Source organism: Solanum verrucosum, unplaced genomic scaffold (assembly GCF_900185275.1).
Source record: "Solanum verrucosum unplaced genomic scaffold, falcon-dt-bn FXZP01000163.1, whole genome shotgun sequence".
Classification (NCBI taxonomy): domain Eukaryota; kingdom Viridiplantae; phylum Streptophyta; class Magnoliopsida; order Solanales; family Solanaceae; genus Solanum; species Solanum verrucosum.
The window spans coordinates 1793600-1808850 of NW_026020379.1; the positions used below are offsets into that span (position 1 = coordinate 1793600).

The 15251-nt window shown below is 36.5% G+C and overlaps 1 protein-coding gene and 1 pseudogene across 6 annotated transcripts in view; one reads left to right on the top strand and one right to left on the bottom strand.

Moving 5' to 3' along the window:
* LOC125839081 (actin-depolymerizing factor 10-like) overlaps positions 1–15251 on the bottom strand; it is an 858671-nt gene that overhangs the window by 132384 nt on the left and 711036 nt on the right. The window contains exon 1 of one of the 6 annotated variants that reach the window (XM_049518062.1): positions 14224–14228. The exons of the other annotated variants lie outside the window; for them this stretch is intronic. The gene's annotated coding sequence lies outside the window, so the exon portion shown is untranslated. Of the gene's footprint in view, positions 1–14223; positions 14229–15251 lie in introns of those variants that run through there. 6 annotated transcript variants of the gene reach the window in all.
* The window catches only part of LOC125839025 (F-box/kelch-repeat protein At3g06240-like), a 151342-nt pseudogene that overhangs the window by 115812 nt on the left and 20279 nt on the right, over positions 1–15251 (top strand).

Genomic DNA, 15251 nt, shown 5'->3' on the forward strand with positions numbered 1-15251 from the left:
AAGGGCAACAAAAGGAAGGCCGAGGAACATTAGACTCCTATTTACGAGACTCCAAGCATCGCGGTGATCCTAATTGTTGTTGGCCTAATATTTTAGGCCAAAACGAGTTCCAAAGTAGAAACTCTAGCTCTCCGGTGGTACATGAAACATTAAAAAAAAAGAAATAAAGATTAGCGACTAGTTAAATGATGCAATAATATAAGTATATATTAAAGAAGAATATCAAAGACTTGGCTAAAAATGGTATTTTTAACATGTAAACGCTTATTCTTTCATCATTGTAATTCTAAGAATGAATTAAAGAACCTTTTTTACACAAAGTCTCATATAGCGAGAGGTGGACCCAACTTATCATGGTAAAACAATATGGGCTGATCATCATTTACTACATAACCCATACATATATATATATATATATATATATATACTCACTCTTAATCATATAAAAACATGCTTCGAAAGGGAACTTGAGAATAAATGACTTTTGTAGCAATTTTCAAAAAAAGAATAACTATACTTTGATTATTTGTGAACAAGAAGGGTGGACAGAATCAAAGAAAAACATTGTATAAAGCTGGATAGTTTCGAATTTACAGCAGCCTACAACTTGACAAACCGAACTGCTGAAGAGTTTATTCAAATTATTCAAAGGCTTTCAAGGAAACCATCCACAGGGTAGAAGAGAACTTTGAGAATTAAAAAAAAATTAACACCAATCTGTGATTGTTTCTTATAGTTGATTCAACAAGTAAAGAAGAGAATTTATATACTTATTTAAGAGAAGCTATGTTAAACACATCAGAAACTAACATTCCAAAACAAAATCAAACTTCTCAAGCTTATGAAAAGACAATGATTTTCCAAAAAAAGAAATGAAAATCACCTTTAGCTATTTCTTTTGATCTAAAGAGGACGAAATGATCATTATGAGGCAATCAAACTTTTGAGAGGCCAAACATATAGCAACGATTCATAAATATATATATTGCCAGGCTTAAGTGACCGTATTATACGTCATATCTACACTTAGGAAATTTATGAGAGAGTTTGAATTAACGTTAGACTTAATAATAGCGTGGTTGTCCATTTGATTAATCCCAACACTAATCCTGAACGACAACCTTATACTTTAGCATTCGAGGGCAACATAGATCAACCATACGAGAGTGTCGTCGAGTTGATGACACTAATTCACATAGTAAGTCAAAAGGGTACACAAATCTCTCAAAAAAAAGAACACAACATATTCCGGATAAAAAATAGGAACCTTAGATGATGAAATATAATTTTGAACTAAGTTTTTGACACTCTAATAAGAAAAGAACGTCAACTAAATGGAAAACAAAGTTGCATGTTATGACCTTGAAATCAACATAACGACATCCTGCCACAAGTTACATAGTTCGCGACCATTAACCCTATGAACATGCAGTCAACCACAGATAGGTACCCATAACACAATGAGTTTTTTTTTTAAGCCATGTCTAAGAACTCATAAGTGAAAATATATATATCAGATCTTTGTGTGCTAATATTAACTGAGAGTGCAGGAATTAGGACATGCTGGGTAACGTAAAAATGATCTTATCATACCACTAAAAGGTTCTCTCGGAAAACTCAATATTAAAACAGCCCCTTGACGACTTTTATTTTATTTTTATGCTAAGGCGAAAATATATTCAACTGATTGCACATATCTAAGAATATAATAGCATACTACCTTCAACTCAATCAATCCATTCTAAAAAAATTAACACAAATACTTTAGACTCCTTGAGCATTTCTTATACATTCAGCATCAGTTCAAATTATTTGACAGGACTAGGATCAAACAGAGCAGTATATTTTCATTTAGTCGCTATGGAAACCGAACCAAATGAACGAGATTACTAACCTTGTGTAGAGCAGCAAACTAGAACTTCGACGTCAAGATTCTAACTTCAAACTCAAATTTAAACAAATCAAAAAACAGAGGACGAAAGATGATCTTACGATCTGTTCCCTGGGTGATTTCAGATCTTTGTTCGCTAATTTCACAATGATTTCGAATGTTTTTCTCTTCGTTGTTTTTTTTGGATGTTCATGAATGATTGTTTTTTTTGAGATTTTCCCGGATGTCCTCCCTTTGAGAACCCAAGGGGTCTTTTATAGGTAATTTTGGAGAGGCTTCCACTCTCATACTCATAAGATTAAGGGCGAGACGAACCAAAAATCCGATGGTTCTTCGCATCCCCCACTTTTCAGGCGGAGCAATGATGATGGTCAAGACTTCTAGGCCTTCGTTGGGTCAAAATAAAATCGGAAAAGATGTAAAGTTGATAGAGAAGGGGGCTGTGATTGATGGACGACGTGGGGAGATATATTGATGACCACCGGAAATTGCCATTTTCCGGTGGTCTGTAGGCGGAAACAATGGCAGAGAAGAGAGAGATCGATGGGAGAGGAGAGGAAAAGAGTTTGATGGGAGAGGGGCCATTCTTTGGGAAAAGAGAACGTATGGGGAAGGAGAAAATTCTGAAAAAAGAAAGAAAAGTGTGGCTGATGGGTTGTACTATTTTGGGAAAAGAAAAAAGGTCTTATTAATTTGGGCCGTCTGAAAAATAAAGAGTTTAAAAATAAATTATATATATATATATAGTAAAAGGATGAATTAATTGAGGCCGTTAGATTAGATTGTAAGGCTGAGATCGAATCTAAAGAAGCACAATCCATGTGCTCGCCTACGTGGCATACACGGATTGGCCGGTTTAATAAGACTTGGATTGCCAAATTTGCTCAAATTGAATTCATTTAAATTATAACTACTTTCTTTATTAAATAGCCATAAGTGATAATTATTTTGCAAGATTAGCTTATTTGATAAAATTAGTCACTCTTAAAATTAAATTAATATAAATTAGTAAATCATCCATTAACTAAGCTTTCTAATTTTAATAAATGTACGAAAAATATCTGTTGCGACAAAAGGAATTATATTTGAAATACAATAGATTCAATTCTTAAGAAGAACAACATTTATTTAAAAAATGAGAAAGTAAGTAGTAATATAATATATTTAATTTTTATAAGAAATAACATTTAAGAAATAAATTTATCAAGTCAAATAAATAATTAATTTTTTTTTGTATTCCTATAAAAATTTCATAACATATATATTTTATTATTATTATTATTATTATTAGATGTGGAGAGCCAAAATTGGGTGTCAACAGTAGGTCTCAACCCTACCCTTCATCCGGTCCAATTGGTTCGGGTGCGAATGCTCCAAAGCAGAATAGGTTCTTTGCACTCTAAGCTAGAGGTGAACAAGAGTGTCCTCCAGATGTGGCTACCGGTATGTTGAGAGTTCTTCAACTTGATTGTTTATGTTTTATTTAGATCCCGGTGCTACTTTGTCTTTTGTGACTTGATATGCTAGGTTTTGATGTTATCATCAATATAGATTGGCTGCGCTCTTGTTATGCTTCTATTGATTATAGAACCCGATATGATCATTATGCGTGATGGGGATGTTGTTTGGTTTGACTAATGCCCCGACGTTAAGTAAAGATTTGAGAAATATGGTGTTTAGATAATACCTTGATATGTTTAGTTAGTAGACTCCTCCAAAGGGTAGTGGTATAGTTCACCATGGTTTAGAATCGTTTTGTGTGACGAGTGTGAAAACTTAGTGATGACTTGATCTGACCTTAGCTGAATTGAAAGAAACAGTGCTTAGAAAGTCCGTCTAGGCTTTCTCCCAAGGGAGAAATGATGTGATTAGATAGCAAGGTTGTTGAGTGCTCCTAATGTTCATGATTTGGGGTTGCTTGAAATTTCTCACCCAAGGACGGTGTAATGAGGTTTGGGAAGTAAGAAAAGCTTAGTTTCCATTTTGTAGGCCCATTTTAGATCTTGAGACTTGTTAGTAAGGTTGCTTATGAGCTAGAGTTGCCTAATGAGTGGGCAACGATGTGTTCGATTTTCCATGTCTCTATGTTAAAGAAGTGTGTTGGAGATCTGACACTCATAGATCCCTTAGAAGGGTTGAGAGTTAATGAGAATCTCTCTTATGAAGAAGTACCGATTGAGATCGTAGACCGGCAAGTTATAAAATTGAGGAACGAGGAAGTTGCCTCCATGAAAGTGTTAGGGAGGGATATTTTAGTTGAGGGTGTTAGATGAGGGTGTCACTTAGGAGGCCGAGGCCGATAAGATGTCCCGATATCCTCTTCTTGGTCCTTCTACTCTTCCCCTTAGCTTGAGATAAACAGTTCCTCATGGTTTGTTCTTTGTATGAAGTCATGTGTGTTTTAGATGTTCCCACGGTTTATTTATGATATACATGTTCATGAAAAACTTGTGTTTAGAAAGAAAATGAGTTTATATGATTGATTTTCCTCATGTTGTAGTGCATTGAGTATGAGTTGCCTATAGACTTCATGAGACGATTGGTGAACATGCCTTAGCTTGGAGTTGAGAGATTTTCTCCTTGAATGTATACTATAAGTATAGATTGAATATAAAATCCATGAGATTGTGTTGAACATGCTTTTAGCTTGGAGATGATAGTTCCTCCTTGAACATGAGAAATGTTGATATTTCATGCATATTGGGTTGCTAGATGTAGTCCTACCTTCCATATGATACATTGAGTATGTTTAGCTTGGAGTTGATGTTTCCTCCTTGGTTGTGTGTATTTTGATGAGTTGCATGCATGATGTACTGCTAAGCTTGAGTCGTTCCCTATAGGAGGTGTCTAGAATTCCATTCGAGGATGAATGTTCCCAAGGGGAGATAATGTAACACTCCATATTCGGAAATAGGCAAAGTAGAAATTTTAGGGAATGGCAGGTGCCATCCACGAGAGGCCAACCACGACCATAGGTTAAACCACATAACGTAGGTGGGGTTCGTGAGTTGGCCACCCCAAAAGTTGGTGGAGGCATGGACCACGACTTGACCAACGGACCGTCGGTCAAACCACAGTCCGTGGTCCAAGGGTCCATAGGTTGCCAAATATCTCTGTATCTACCCACGATTGACAAGACAGATCGTAGGTCGGTCGATAATCCATCGGTGGGTTTCGTGGGTCGTAGTTGACAGTTTTATTTTAGGGGCTTTTGGGTCTTTTCCGGTTTTAATTAGAATAAAGTGAGGTCGTTTTGCCTACGAATAGTACACCTATATAAGGGATTTTAACCCTTTAAACTCACCATTCAAGTCACTATTTCCAACACCCCAAAAGAAATCCCATATCTTCTCTCAAATATTTCTCTCTCTAGAACTTGAAGAAGAAGAAAGAATTCAAGCTAGGATTCAAGGTCAAGTCTCCAATCCTCAAGAATTTGTGGGCTTTGTAATCAAGGTATGATGGCTTTTCATCCATGGATCCTGTAACAACCGACGATTTGAAATAATTATGAAGAGGCTTAGAATTGGAAATAGTCATTTTTGGAAAGATTTAAAAATCTAGGAATTTGGCTAAGTATGGAAAAAGGTGAGTTTTTGGCCAACTTTGAGCAGTCATAACTTCTAGCTCAGGATGATTTAGGTGTAGTTCCAACTATGGTTGCAAAGCTCGTGGAATGGTCTTTCCAAGGCCACCGAGTTTGCTCGATTCCGAGTTCGTATGAGTGAGTTATGACCTTTGAAAGTTGGGCAGTTGGCAGGGAATCCGTCTGGAAATTTTAAGGGCATTTTGGTCTTTTCCCTAGCCATTTCTTTTGGAGTTATATTGTTGTGTTAGGCTTATTTTGGATCATTTTTGTCCCAATTTAAAAGAGTGAGAGTTAGGGCTTTTGAGTGAAGAAGAGAAGAAGAAGAGAAGAACAGGAGAAAGAAGAGATCAAGCAAGGAGTTCCCGTCAAGGATCGTCGTGGATATCGTCGGGGGTGATCCCTACTAGGTATGTGAGTACATAGGGTTGGGTTGGCTCTTTCCCCCACCCTCCAAACTCATTTTACTTTGAAATAAAGGATTGGTTATCTTGTTGAAGTTGTTGGATATGTTGTTGATCTTGTTGATTTGTGTTGTTGGAGTTCCTTGTTGTTTTGGGCATGTTTTTGGTTGTGTTTTGAGCTGAATCTATGGTGTGTTGAGGGATCTTATGACCCTTAGTGTTTGGGGTTGAAACCCTTGAAGTAAGGGTGGTTTAGAGTTGGCAAAACAAGGGAGAAAAGTTGAGTTTCTGGGCAGGGGGTTGGCGCGCCTCTCAGTACGCCAGCAGTCCCCCTCTGAAGTTTTTGGTCTGGCGCTCCGCCCCTCTCAGTACGCCAGCAGTCCCCCTCTGAAGTTTTTGGTCTGGCGCTTCGCGCCTCTCAGAGCGCCAGGTCTTCCCATTCATTCCCCACTTTCTTATGCATGATCTTAGGTATTGTACCTATGTTTCCTAGTTGTTTCCAACACTCCAAAGTACGTCTAAACGTCAAGAACTCATCTATAGCATGTGATCAAACACCTTGAATTCATAATTCAATACAAGGAGAGTTAGCTTCCAAGTCAAGTGAAGTTAGAAGTCAAGTGAAGTTAAGAGTTAAGTTCAAGAGTTAAGAAGTAAGTCAAGCAAAGAGCTTAGAGTTTCAAGCTAAGTGAAGAGTCTCAAGTTTCAAGTCAAGACAAGAGTTTAAGTTGAGTTCATTTCTCAAAAGCTATTAGGGAACTATGTATTCCCAAAGAAGTTTCTAAATGTTTTTACATTTGAGTAAGAAAGGGACTATGATTTCCAAAAGAGCCTTTGGGCCAGTTTTCAAGAAAAAGGATCATCATTTCCAAGTGAACCTTTGGGCTAGATTTTGAGTAATTATCTCAACTAAAGAAAGATGTGTTTAAAACACTTATGAGCTAAAGTATTTTGGGAGTAGTATCGAGCATCGATTTGGGGACGCGAGTTCATATTAAACTCAACTCTCCATAAGAACCATGTAGCCAACATGGGAGTTAACAGGTCATACTTTTTAGATGATCACGAAAGTTAAGCTAGTGGATCCACTTAGTAAAGTTAGCTTCCTATATCACGGCAGGGTATAGAATGATCCTCGGGCAACGTGAGGTAAAACATTGTATCACCACTCAGATTCATAGTGGTGGTTTATCGGTTAGAGAAACTACCACAGTAGAAATTGCATGGTTCCTCGAGGGTTCTGCTTAGTGTGGATGGGGGTATGGGACTTCATTCATACATTGCACAAGTGGACCTTGAGAGGAAGCATGGTATTTTCATGATATTACAAATATGATTTTTACGTCATGTTTTAAGAGTTTTACAAGCTTTATATATTGAGTTCAGTTATTCATGAGTTGAACAGAGCCAAGGTAAGTGTTCTCTTGTACTCTTTTCAAGCTTAAGTTGTGGTTTAGCTTTCCAGTTCGCATACTCGTACATTCAATGTACTGATGTCAGTTGGCCTGCATCTTATGACGATGCAGACACAGGTACCCCAGATCAGCATCCAGTACGCCGTTGATCCATCTGAGCACTCCAGAGTCAGTGGTGAGCCTTCTTGATTTTCGGAGGACTCAAATATTTTGTTTCTTTTAGTTTTGCATTATCAGGATGTTGCGGGGTCTGTCCCAACATCCATCTCAGTATTTTTAGAGGCTTCATAGACAGTCAGTCAGTTAGTATTGAGTCTCTCATCTTTGTATTTATGGAAATATTCTATTTTGAGACTCGAGTTGCCTTTTGGCATGTTATGTATCAGTTGATTGTTTTATAACCTTTCATTGCATTGAGTTGTGCTGTTGAGTTAAGTTTCCGCTGAGTTAAGAAAGTCAGGCCAAGGGTTCGCTTGGGGCTAGCAATGGTCTCCGAGTGCCGGTCCCGCCCAGGGTGTAGGCTCGGGGGGTGATAGATCCCCAATGATTTCCCCAATTTAGAAGAAGAATTTCCCAATTCTAGTTAGGGTTTCTTCTAATATTATGAGTTTTGATCAAATTGAGTGGACTATGGTTGTTTATGATTGAATTGGTAGAATTACATGCTTTTAGAATGATTTTACATGTACCCATGCCTAACTTATGATTCTAAGATAAATTTGAAGTAAATGGGTTTTATGCCATGAAATGGGAGATTGAGGATTTAGATGTACTCTTCTAGGATTGATGAGATACAATGTAGATTGCTTGAGATTAGAGTATATAGATATGAATTGCTTGAGAGTGAAACATATAGATATGAATTGATTGAGATCAAAGTATATATGATGAATTATGACTTGTAGGGTTTTAGATTAGGATTGTCTTGAGGCTAATGCATGCATGATGAACTATGATTGTTAGGGCTTTGAGAGTAAAGCTTACATTATGAATATTGATTTATAGATAGGATTGTTGTGGAAGGATTTACCCACATGATCTACTCTTTGAATGTATGAATGCATGAATATATAAATGTGAAAGGATTTCTTACATAGAATGATTCTATGTTGAAAGTATTGCTCACCTAAAATGAATCTAAGTCAAAGGACTATGAAAATTAATGAGGCTTGAGGTGATTTCCCAAGACCTTCATATGAGAAGGATATAAGGTGATCTCCCATATGCCTAAGTTAGAAAACATGAGGTGATTACCCATGACATGAGATGATGGACATGAGGTGATTACCCATGTCATGTGATGATGAATGTGAGGTGACTACCTTTATTATATAACTTCAAGAAGCAAGGTAAGAGGTGAATACCTATTAGCCTATATAGCAAGTACATGGAGGCGAATACCTATGATCCTTATAAAAGTGATGTGAAGGCGAATACCTGTGTCATATAATGTTAAACATGGAGGCGAATACCTATGATTCCCTAAAACTAACATGAAGGTGAATACCTATGATTCCCTAAAATGTACTTGGAGGCGAATACCTATGATTCCTTAAAATGGACATTAAAGTGAATACCTATGACTATTCTAGTAAGGCAAGAATTGAATACCCATTAGCCATTATAATAGGCATAGAGGTGAATCCCCATGTCTTTAAAATTATAGCAAGAATAATGTGAATTATGTTATGAAGAATGAATAGTTGGGATTGTTGCTTGACTTGCCTTCCATGAGATGTATGACTAGAGGTGATGACCCAATTTTTGACTAAGGATAAGTTGAGGTTACTTAAAAAGTATTCCACCTTTATTATTATGATCCATATGCATTGATTATGCTTATGACTTATGTTGTTATCTCTTATGCTTATGGATTATGTATTATGTTGATTTATGCTTATGCTATGCTTATGTTGATGATTTATGCTAGCCAACATATTTAGTACATGTTTGTACTAACGCATACTCTTGCCTACATTTCTTATTTAAATGTAGGGCCGGCGATATCGACTCTCATCCCCGTGGCTAGGATCATAGTAGAGCAAGATTTGAAGATTGATGAGTCCTCATAACATTCGAGGATTTGACCACTATTTCCTTATGTCTTTCATTTTATGTTTTGAACCATTGTATGGGCAGTGTATCAAAGATATTCATGTTCTAGATGGTTTGAGAGAAAGTGTCATAGACTTCCGCTTCATTTTATAAAGTTTTTTATTGTGTTGAAAATGTTTTAAAGTTCCGCATCATTTCTATTACTTTATGTTATTATATGCTAAGTGGCTTGTATGAGGCCTCTCGGGGTCTTGTATGCCTTGTTACATCTAGGGGGGTACCCCTGGGTCGTGATAGTTTTTGAAACAAATCTAAAAGGTTTCTTCGTTAAATAGGGGCGGAAGCATTTTCAAATTTTGAATTTCTTCATTCTGTTAAGATTTGCCTCTGTACTATTGACATTAAGAAGAAATGTAAGCGTAATTTATGTAATTTAATTAGATTTTTAGTTTTTATTCCCTTGTTTAGCCTAACAAATGGATATTTACTATATCAACATTAATGTGTTCGGATGGTGACTTATGTATCCGGAAGGTGCAAAATTTAAGGAATTATCATAATTACAAAAAGAGTAGGGATAAAATGAATTTTGTTCCTTACACTATGGGATTCTCAAATTTTTTACTTTATAAAATATTCCTTTCGTTTTAGTTGACATTTTTCTTCTAGTAAGATTTGGAGATGGTAGGATGTACACAAATTTTACAATGAATGCTCTTGCAAATGCTATAGATTTAATGAACAAGATGTTCAAGCAATATTTGGATATGTATGCCATTGTGTTCATAAATGACATCTTGATCTATTATCAGAGTCAGGATGAGCAGTCGATCATTTGTCTTGTAACTTCTCAAGGATCCTTAGTTGTTGGCTAAGTTTAGCAAGTGTGAAATTTGGTTGAGACCAGTGGCATTCCTTGACCATACAGTCGGAGGAGAAGGTATTCAAAGTTGATCCTAAGAAGACCCAAACAATTAACAACTAGCTTAGACCTCTCTTTCCCTCATATGTTATAAGTTTTTTTTGGATTTGATCAGCTACTATCGAGGGTTTGTAGAGAGATTTTTCTCTATTGTTTCTCCTTTGACTTCTTTAACTCAGAAGAAAGTGAAAATGCAATGATCTAAATCTTGTGAGAAGTGTTTCAAGAATGGAAGACTCAACTCACTTTAAACCCGATTTTGACTTTATCGGAAGGTTCCAATGATTTTGTTGTATATTGTAATGCCTCAACAATCGATTTTGATTGTGTTTTGTTGTAAATAGTAAGATCTTCATAGACTCTACTTCTAGGAAACTTAAGGTTTATGAGAAGAATTACCCAACTCAGGGTTCGGAGTTGGCGGCGTGACTTTTGCCTTGAAGATATGTAGACATGATTTCTATGGTGTCCATGTAAATGTGTTCACCAATCACAAGAGCTTTCAGTGTGTTTAAACAAAATGATTTGAATCTTCATCAACAGAGGTGACTTGAATTGTTGAAGGATTATGATATTAGTAATCTTTACTATCCGAGTAAGGAAAATGTGATTGTCGATGCTCTTAGAAGATTGTACATGAATAGTGTTGCTCATATTGATGATGGAATTGGTTCTTGATGTGCACAAATTATACCGTTTACGAGTTTGCTTGGTTGATTTAGAGCATGGTGATGTTATTGTGTAGAATGGTTTTGAATCATCTCTCGTGTTGGAGGTTAAGGCAAAACAAAATGATTATCCAACTTTGGTTAAATTGAAGAAAACATTGTACAAAAAAGTTATTGAGGCTATCTCTCAAGGGAGAGATAATGTGCTTCGTTATCAAGGTTGTTTGTATGTTCTGAATGTTGATGAGTTGAGAAAACAAATATTATCAAAAGCTCACAGTTCTTGATGTTCTATTCACCCAGGAGCCACTAAGATGTATTGTGATATACAAAAAGTCAATCAATGAAATGAAATGAAAAAAGGATATTGTGAAATTTGTGGCTAAGTATCCAAATTGCCAACAAGTGAAGGCCGAACATCAGAAATTAGGAGGTATGACCCAATATATTAGAATTTCTACTTGGAAGTAGGAAGATTTTGAATATGGACTTTATCATGAATTTACCTCACACTCATTGGCAATACGATTCTCTTTGGGTTGTTGTAGATTGAATGACTAAGTTAGCACATTTTCTTCTTCTGAAGACCTATTATTCAGCCGAGGACTATGCTAGGCTCTATGTTCGGGGGATGGTGAATTTGTACATGGTGCTTTTATCCATCATTTCAGATAGAAGTGCTTAGTTCACCTTTCATTTTTGGAGATCTTTTTGGAAAGGACTTGGTAATCAAGTTAGGTTTAGCATAAGTTTTCACTCATAAACTAATATTCAGATGGAACTGACTATTCAGACTTTGGAAGACATGTAGAGAGATTGTGTGATTCACTTTGAGGGTAATTGAGATGATCAATTGCCTTTGATTGAGTTTGCTTCTGATAATAGCTATAACTTGAGTATTGAGATGTTTATGTTTGAGACTCTCTATGATATGAGGTGTAGGTCTCCTATTGGTTGGTTTGAAGTTGGTGAGGTTTCTTTGATAGCGCTCGAGTTAGTTCATGAGGCGATGGAGAAAGTTGACTTATCAGGGATATGTTAAAAACGACCCAGAGTAGACAGAAATCTTATATGGATGTGAGAATAAGAGAACTTAAATTCACCGTTGATGATTGAGTTTACTTGAAAATCTCACCCATGAATGGTGTGATAAAGTTTGGTAAGAGAGGAAAGCTTATTCCCAGTTATGTAGGCACATATAATATTTTGAGGCGGTTCGATAATATGGGTTACGAGATGGATTTGATTTCATAGTTGGCATCAACACATCTGATGTTTCACGTGTCTTTGTTGAAGAAATGCATTAGTGATCCGACCTCAGTTGTGCCTTTAAAAATTATCTGTGTGAAATAAAATCTCTCTTACGAAGAAGTCACAATTGAGATTTTTGACCGTCAGGTTCGTAAGTTGTGAAATAAAGAAGTTGCTTCGGTGAAAGTTCTTTGGAGAAATTAGTTAGTTGAGGGTGCTACTTAGGAAGCCGAGCCGATATGATGTCCAAATACCCCCATTTTTTTCCCTCTGATTAAGTTTCAGTTTGAGGTATTAGATCCTCTTATATACTTTTTGGATTTATGTGTTTTCAACTAGTCTCATGTTTCCATATGCATGCATGTTCATGAAATCAATTCTAAACTTCACGTTTTAGCCTAGAGTTAATTACTTCTCATGGATTATGAATTTTACGTGTTTTACTTTAATGTTGGTCTGTCAGATATTTTCCTAGTCTATTCATGCTTAGTTGAATCTCATTTGAGGACGAATGTCCTCAAGGGGGAGAATTGTAACACCTCAAAAGTGCAAAAAACAGTTAGAAGTTAAAAGGTTACAGAGTATAGTTGAAAGTATACTGGTTATTGGGTTTCACGAGGCCCTTGTATGGGACGTAAATGGGTTGACAGCTCGTGGAAGCTGATAGTGGTTTCCCCTAAAAAAATGAGTTTCAGTAAATGGATTTACGGTTGGTCAGTACAAACGGTAGAAAGAAAGACAGGTTATAGTTGGGATTCGTGGACTTGATCTTTTGGAACTCTTGATTTTAGTACCTTGGGTTTTACGGAATGGGTAGTACGGGTCGTACTATTATCTAAGGTTTGTGGTTGATAGTCGTGGTCCAATCTTATGAAAGTTGGGATTTCAGTACTTGGAGACTACGAATGGACAATACAGTCCATAGAGTGGAGTATGGACCGTATGAGTCGTTCGTAAAGGTAGTCCGAGAGTCTTACTTCAGGTTTATTTGGATCTTTTCCTACTCTTTTAACTCCTACACTACGTCGTTTTAGACCTAATTGAAGGACTATAACTGATTTTCTAAGACCCCTAACCTCCTCATTCACTCTTATTCACTCAAATTTCAAATTTTCTCTCTCAAGTCTTCTTCTCCAAGCATGCTAGGTTTCAAGGATTCAAGTCTCCATTGAAGATTTCAATTAGGGAAATCAAGGTATGTGGAAAATTCATCAAAGGGTTCCTCGTCACCCATTGAGTCCCAAAAAACAAATTCTCATTATGATTCTTTCCTAAATTCTAGGGTTTCATGATTTCCTCACAGGTTTAATTGGTTCTAAGTTTATTCATTCATGGTTGGTCTTATTATGCATGATTTGATCAAAATGCAATGTTTCAAAGATATTTTCATGAATTCATGCTATGTAAGTATTTTATGATTATGAATCAAGTTATGATGATACGCATGCATTTTGATATGAAGGATTTTATAAATCAAGGATGCTTTAGAATAAAGTATCATTAACTTTAATTTGTATGAAAATATGAGGCTTTCTGTCACTCCCCGAGCCTACATCCTGGACATGGTCGGCACTCTAGAACCATTATTGGCCCCAAGCGAACCCTTGGCCTGGCTTACTTACTCAGCGGAAGACTTAAACACAAGAGATAAAGCTCACGCAATAACTTAAAAGATAATAACTTAGCCAAAAATGGCAACTCAAGTCTTAAACGTATACAATTGAAATGAATAAGACTAAAGAACTAATACTATCAGTCTATGAAGCCTCTAAAACAAAGAGGGATGTTGGGACATGACCCCCTATCATCCTAACAACTGAAAACTAGAAAGCAAATGATAAAAGAGTCCTCCAGAATGCAAGAAGGCTCACCAACTGGCTCAGAGTGCTGAACCTATCAACGAGGTGTTGGATGCTGATCCTGGTTACCTGTGTCTGCATCATAAGACGATGCAGGCCAACTGGCATTAGTACATTGAATGTACGAGTATGCGAGTTGGAATGCTAAACAATACATAGGATTGAAAAGAGCCTGAAAGAAACACTTACCTCGGCTCTTCTCAATTCATGAATAACTTAACTCAAAATAAGGTAATGAACACATGCAATATATGAAAAGCATTATAAAACAGTAAAAACAACTTAGTCGTTAAAGGAAATGCAGTAACAAACTCAAATTTACTCATATTATAAAATAATATAGTTTCTGTGGGAGATTCTCTAACCGACAACCACCACTATGAGCCTAAGTGGTGATACATCATCTTGTCCACGCTGCCAGAATTGTCCTATACTTTGCCGTCATATAGAACATTTAACTTAGTGGATCCACTAGCTTATGCTAAAAACATCTTAAGGAATCATCTAAAAAGTATGATCCTTTACTACCCATGATGGCTACATGGTTTATGGTGACTTGAGTTAATATGAACTCGCATCCCCATATCGGTGCTCAATACTACTCCCAAAAATATACTTAGCTCATATGTTTTAAAAACAAACTTCTTTCTCTGGTTTGAGATAAATACTCAAAATTTAGCTTAAAATCTCTCTTGGAATCGATGTTCCCTTTTCTTGCTCAAATGTGAAAACATTTATAAACTCTTTGGGAATACTTAGTTCCCTTATAGCTTTTTGAGAAATGAACTCAACTCTTTACTCTTTGCTTAAGTTGAAACTTAAGTCTTAAAACAAAGTTAAAACGTTTGTTTAAGACTTTTGAAAACTTTAAAATTTTGCTTGACTTGCTTCTTAACTTCTAGACTTGACTCTTAACTTCTCTTGACTTTGATCCTAACTTCCCTTGAATTGGATTATGGATTCAAGGTTCATGATCTCATGTTTATGGATGATTTCATGATGTTTAGATGTACCTTAAAGTGTTGGAATCAACTATAAAACATAGGTACATTGCTAAGGAACAAGTACGAAAGGATGGGGGAAGAATGGGAAGAACTGGCGTCCCTGGCGCTCTGAGAGGCGCGGGGCGCCAGCCCTCAATATTCAGAGAAAAAGTTGGGGCGCTCTGGCTGACGCGTCGCCCCAAAGCCCCACATTCAG